Below are 7141 nucleotides of genomic sequence, written 5' to 3' on the forward strand. Positions count from 1 at the left end.
GTATCTTAGAGGTTCCTTCATGGGAATTGGACATGCCATCGTCTTTTACATCATTTCCGGCAGTTTGGCTACAGGCAACTGGTGCTACTTCCTTTTTGGTAGATCCTCCTTTCTGAGACTTGCGCTCCTTCAATTCACGCACTCGTGCTGCCAGAGCAGAAGTGGGTTGTCCACCCCACTTCCTCATGTTTTCCCCACTGTCACACAGGAAATTCCACAGCTCACTTCGTGGGATGTACCTTCTCTCTGGGGAATGTCCGCGGAGAAGGCACTCTTTAATCTCCTGGAGACTCTTCTACATTTCATCTTCCATTTTCTGCATATGTGTTTCCACAGCTGCGATTCTTGCATGTGTGGGGCCATGCACAGAGTCTGCATATGCTCGGAGCTTCACTGCCATATCCTTCACAGTCTCATTCGTGCTGTAGTCCGGTTTCATTATTGCTAAAGCAGAAGCATATTCTGGTGGCCCAAGGTGTATGAGTTTTCGCCACATATATGGAATAACTTTGGCCCGGTCTGGACTTCTCAATCCTGGGTCATTTGCAAAGATAACCTCTACCACCCCTAGTTCTCTCAGGCATTGGATCCCTTGTTCTATGGTCTTCCATGGGGTTTGCTGCATGTAGAGATCATCTCCACACATATATCTTTCAGTCACGCCTGTCAAAACTCGTCTCCAGACACTGGTAGAGTCAGTCCCCCTTTTCATCGCTTGGTCAATCACTGGATCACGTGACAGGGATCCCAAATGCCTCGCTTCAGCACCGTCCAGCATCACATCATCACCTGCCGCATCCCAAATACGGACCATCCAACTCATTATGGATTCATCGGACTGTCGGGTGTAATCCTTTCTTAGGCTGCGAAGGTCCTTTATGGACATGAACTCAGTAATGGTTTCTGTGCCTAAGTCCATTGGTGGTTTTGAGGTTCCTTCCTGTCTTGGGGTGACGTTATGATGTGTATCCCATATCACTGCCTATGCCCAGAAATTAATTTTTGTGCCTTTCTATGCCTTTAAACTGAGCCTGAGAGGGAGAAGAAAAAAAAACTGAGCAAAACTTTCTCAAAGCAGTTTGCAGCTTGTTCAAGGTCACATAAAGATAGCAGGTTTTTTTCCCCCAGCTGCGGCAGGGGAGCGAGGAAGCACCCGGCTTGCTGTGTTCCAGTCAGCTTTTGGCCAGTTGTTTTCAGTTTCTTGTTCTCCAGAGAGAGACTGAGAGTTGGACCTTGCTTTTTTCTTCTCTAGAATTCCAGATTTTCTCCCTTTTCTACTGGACTGCTTGATTGCTGTAACATCAGAGCACATCGGGAGGACGTTTCATTGGGCCCAGAGGGCCTGGCCCTGGGCCAAGCCCCAGCTCCGAGGAGACCAAAGGGAGGACTCTAACACTTTTTCCCAGCTTTTTCCTCCACAGCGAAAGATTTTACCACTTCACCTCATTTTCCTTTCCCATGTGTCTGTTAAATAAATAGTTTTATCTTCTTCACTTTCCTTCGAGGAAAATTTATTTTTTTTCCCAAACCTGGTGGGGAGGGTGGTTGTGCCTTCTCTCAGAGTATATATTTCTAAATTTGGCCAAACCGGTACACTTCCCCTGCATCTTTTGAGGTTCCTTCCCCTGCATCATCATCATCTTTCACTGGGCGATCAGTTTTGGTTGTGTGCTTTTTCCTTGTGACAGGAGCCACTGTCAGTGGCTTAGACTCTCCATCTGGTTTGGGCTGGCTGTCTGGTTTATCTGCAGCCTGAGTGACTGGGGTATCTGCAGGCTTTGCTGATTGATCTTCCTGCCTCTCTACCATTACCTGCTGCAGTGTGCGATAGGCATATGCCAAAGCCCAACATATTGCAAGGAGCTTGTTCTCATTGGAATTGTCATTGTATTTCTCTTTCAGATATTTTCCCACCTCAGCTGGTTTCTGAACTTGTTCAGATGGGAAATCCCAAACTATCGGGTCAGAGAATTTCTTTAGGGTTTGGTCGATGTCCTCCCATTCCCCACACCACTCAGGATTTTCCACCTCTGGGTCAGGTGTCTCAGCAGTCACCCTGGAAAACTGAGCTCTTATTCTAGACAAGCTGTGAAACATACAGAGCACATAGAGGAAGCTTACCAGATTAAATACCAGGAGGGTGGTCTCTTCAACATCCAGGGGATACTGAACATTCTCAAAAGATAACCTATCAAATTTAAAGGGAAGGGAAACCTCGTCTCCTCCTCCTCTAACAATCTGGATGCAATTACTAATAAATTCCCAAAACAGGCTACTGAAGCTAGGACTGGGGTTAGGACAGAGAAACCACTTATCATACACACCTCAAACGGCTGCCTGTACCTCTATCAACTTCTTATAAATCATTATCACCGAGCACAGCAAAATAGAAATCCTGATTCATCTCCCTTCTCTGTAAAGTTTCCATATCAAGGACAAGATTGGAGCAAGTTGTGGATAGGCAAACAACCCTAGGGACCAAAAAAGCACTAGTACCTCTATGAAGCCTAAGGACCAGAAAGACATGAGTACATCGAGCCAGAGAGACATTATGAACTCAACCAGCATGGTGACTACTTTACCCTGACACAGAATAAGTAAATTCAAACCAAAATGTAATTAGCACAGGTTTTTTTCACTTTCCTTCGAGCCACACAGTTGGGCGCCACTAAATTTGTTCTGGTTTGGCCAAATTTAGAAAATATATCCTCTGAGAGAAGGCACAACCACCCTCCCCACCAGGTTTGGGAAAAAATAAATTTTCCTCGAAGGAAAGTGAAGAAGATAAAACTATTTATTTAACAGACACATGGGAAAGGAAAATAATGTTAAATGGTAAAATCTTTCGCTGTAGAGGAAAGAACCTGGGAAAGTGTTAGAGTCCTCCCTTTGGTCTCCTCGGAGCTGGGGCTTGGCCCAGGGCCAGGCCCTCTGTGCCCGGTGGAAAGTCCTCCCGATGTGCTCTGATGTTACAGCAATCAAGCAGTCCAGTAGAAAAGGGAGAAAATCCGAAATTCCAGAGAAGGAAAAGTTCAACTCTCAGTCTCTCTCCGGAGAACAAGAAACTGGAAAAACTGGCCAAAAACTGACTGGAAAGCCGCAAGCCGGGTGCTTCCTCGCTCCCCTGCCGCAGCTGGGAAAAAAAAACCTGCTATCTTTATGTGACCTTGAACAAGCTGCAAACTGCTTTGAGAAAGTTTTGCTCAGTTTTTTTCCTTCCCCCTCTCAGGCTCAGTTTAAAGGCATAGAAAGGCACAAAAATTAATTTCTGGGCATAGGCAGCGATATGGGATACACATCATAACGTCACCCCAAGACACTCCTGTACCCAGGCTGGTGGCCCTTGATCTGCATGGTACAGCATCACTGTACAACGCATTCACACCTTTCCTTCACCTCGGATGGGCTGGCGGCATCACTCGGCTGTGTGTGTGTAGCTCTGAGCGCGATGTTTGGAATTGTTGGTCCCCCAGGAATTTAGCAGCAGTTAAACATGTGAGTGTTTAGAGCTCCAGTTCAGAGCCTGCTGCTGCAGGCATCTCCTGCCCCCGCCATCTGAGCAGTTGAGCAAAGGACTTAAAATCTGCCAGGAAACAGGCGTCTGAGACACAGAGTCGCCTTCGCAGTTGGCATGTTTTCAGGATGATAAAATCTTTCACGCCTTTTTTTTTTCTTTTTTAGATAGCACGGTGGGAAAAAAATAGCTTCCAAGCTGTAAGGAGTAGTTATGCCAGAGGGGTGGGTGGGGGCCCAACCCGGCAGCTCCAGACTTGGCAAGAAGTGAGTAAGCAGTGATTGCACCACAACTCGGGACTGGAGAAATTTGGGGCTACTTTTTTGAGCTGTTCTCTTTCTTGATGGAGATTTTGCCTTTGAAGGCTGTTCATAGAGCTGTGTCTGAAAGCGGGAGCCAGGGTATCCTGTCCATCTGGTGGTACCAGTGGATATTTTCAGCTACACACAGAGCAGTGGGTGGAAGGGGATTCTCCCTTCCCAGCAGCTCATGGTAGTGTTGTTGGTGTGCAGGAATATTTTTTAATATCCCTGCTCTTAATATTCCCACGTTTCTCCGTAGTACCTGCGATGGCCCATGGGTTGGTTCCTGCTGGAGTGGGGCTTGCATCAGGGCAGCAGCACAGCTCGGAAAGGTGCAGTGAGTCACACAGACTTTCATCTAACCCTAGGAAATCCCTTGGGTCGTGAGCACGTAGCCTACCTCCTTTTTCCTTCCGCTTGCTGGCTTGTCTGTCCTGGAAAGTTTTCCTTACAGACCTCATACATAAGTCCCCTTCGCCTGTGGAAAATATGACTTTTGCCGGGTAGAGAGCACTTTTGTTTACATGCTGTTTGAAGCCATGAGCTGCCTTATTTGCCCATTTCTTTGTTCCCCTGAAGCTAAGCATGTGAGATGGATTTTGCCAACCCTGTCAGCCCCAGCACTGAGGTGTATGCTGGTGCTGTGGATATTGGGGTGGATCTGGCTGCCTCCCAGGCTGCTAGGGAAACCTTGTGGCTGCTGGGGTCCAGATGGCTTGTCCCAAGTGCTGGCTGGGAGCAGTGGGGCTGGGGGGCTGCCATGGGCTCCTTGAGATGACTCCCAGATTCTCCCCTCCACCAGCTGAGAGTAGGCCCTGGGTCATGCCATGGTCTGGTGCAACTCCAGCTATACTTCTTACGCTGTCCTTAAGGTGCCAGTGGCAGCTGGTGAGGAGCAGTGGGAATATTGGGAGCATTGGGTCTCTGCTGCATTGTGGTTCCTCTCCTCTGCTCCCTGCCTAGGGCACAGCAGGACTGACTCCCATGCATGTCCTCACCACAGCCACTGGTCAGTCTGAGCTTTGAGCCTCTGTGGGTCATTTGGGGGTGTGTCTGTAGGTTTGCTGTCTGGGGGTCAGGAGTTGTCTCCCAGCTCACAAAAAAGACCTGCACTCCTCACCCTACTGTAATTGCGCACATCACCAGTCACACCCCAGCCCACATGAGAGTCTGCTTGGGGCACCTTGCCAGGGACATGGCTGCAGGTGCCAACAGACCCCTCCAGCCATCGTGACAGTCCTCAGCAGTTCCACTGTGGGCAGTGTGGCTGACCCAGCACTCAGGGAGCTCCAGACAGTTGAAACGGCAGTGTCTCCTGCTCCTTCTGGCCCAGAATGTGGCTGGCAGAGCAGAGACTTGGCACTTCTGACCTTCTGCCACTCTTGCATGCTCCAGCATGTGCAGAGAGCTCTTTCCCCATGTGGGGTTATTTCCCTCCCCAGATGCCCTCTTCCCTGGCTGCTCCTTACATTTCCCACACTTGTATCTGTTTCCTTTGCTCTTTTTTTACCTCTGAAACCAACCCAAGATTGGGTTGGGATTGCAGGAGCAGCCTCAGGAAACCCAAGGAAATACAACTGCATGCAAATTCGAGCTCCATGATAGTTTTGGAAGCAGATGAGGTTGGCACCAGCAACTCCTGTCATCGAGGTGTTGCACGAGAGAGGGGCAGAGGTGAATCCCCTGATCCAGCCTTTGCCTCAGAGCACATCCCCACTTGTCCCTGCTCAGAAGCACAGGTTTTACCATGGCCTTTCTGCCTTTGTCTGTTGGCATCACTGCCCTTGGTGGCCATCCTGCATGGATGTGCTGTCACAGTGCTGTGTCCTGACCTTTTCAGAGCACTCAGGTAGGATGCATCGGACCTTCCCATGAGAGATGCAGTCCTGTTCCTGCTCTTCAATTCCTGACCTCTCACCAGTTACTAATCCCAAGAGGGCTCTACCTCTTATCCCATGGCAGCTCAGTTTCTTTAAGAGCTTTTGGGTATTCTTTAAGTGCTTAAGAGCATTGCCACATAACATTTTGAAATCCCCATAAAGTCTGGTTAATTGGATCACCCTTATCTCCATAGTCACCATTTCCTTGCAAGGGAAAGTCATGCCCTGCATGCTGACTCTTCCCAATGAGGTAATTATCTGGGATCGGCTGATTGTGCTCTGAGCCATGGTTGCTTCAGTGTGAGGCGTTAAACCTGGCTTTGTGTTTTTAGTTTGATGAGCAATTTAATCCTGTTCAGACGTTTTTTTCTGGGAGAGGCAGCTGATGTGTGGCTCTGTGGTTTCTCTCCGTCTGGTCCTGATGCCTCACTGGGTGCTCTGGCAACCCAAACTGGGATTGGCATCAGGAGTGGCACTGCGGACAGGGGCACAAGGATTTTTGTGGTGGCTTTTTTTTCCTTAACCAGTTCAATTTTCCTTAGGAGGAAGCTGTTAAATAGTGCAAACAAAGCACAGTGCCTTGCCAGCAGCGTTTTTAAGATTCAGACCTTTGCATCTGGATGCTCTGAGATTTTTCAGACTGCTTCATTCAAGTAGGATGTATAAAATATTATCTAAGGGTTTCTCTCTGCTTTAATGATTGGTGTTTCATGCCAGATGGGGTGTGTTGGTGACCCTGTTTGAACTCAGTGTGATTTGTACATGCACCATACAGGTGTGCCTGTATCTGCTCCTTGTGGCTTGTCATCCCCAAACATCTGAGGAAGTCAGGAGTGGGGTCTGGATCCAATGTCAGAGTTCCTAAATTGAGGATTTCTGTGGTTTAATGCAGTGCAGGTTCTCTTTGAGACTGAGTAAGCCATGACCAGGGGATTTGCTGCTGGTCTGTCTGCTCAAGGAGTGTATAGGATGCAGTTTGCTGTGGAGGATGTTGTCAGTGTTGTTCGACACGTTGTTTGCCTGATGATCCCTGGACTTGGTTTCAGCAACATAAGTAGGAGAGGAAGCTTAGACAAAGAAATGTCCCAAACCGGAAGGTGCTAGAAAGGGAACAAATGTCAGGCCCTGAGCAAGTAAAAGCAGATGATGCCAGGATATCCTCCCAAGTGAAGGAGATGAAGGAAGAGATAATCACGACATCGAAGGTACCCCTTTGTTCCAGCTCAGCCAGCCTGGGGGTATGGACCAACCTCTCAGCTGAATACTTAATCTGTATTTAAGGTGTGGTTTTTCCGGCTTTAGCAGGTACTGTTTGAGGGATTTATGGACAGAAGCCAACCCATGAAAAGGGAGAGGCAAGAAGAGTGGCTTCCCTGGGGGATGTTGCTGCTCCTGGCCCCCTGCTTTCTGCAGGCTCGGCAGGGAGGAAGGGGGCTGCTGAGAGC

This window comes from Aphelocoma coerulescens, chromosome 7, assembly GCF_041296385.1.
Source record: "Aphelocoma coerulescens isolate FSJ_1873_10779 chromosome 7, UR_Acoe_1.0, whole genome shotgun sequence".
Lineage (NCBI taxonomy): Eukaryota > Metazoa > Chordata > Aves > Passeriformes > Corvidae > Aphelocoma > Aphelocoma coerulescens.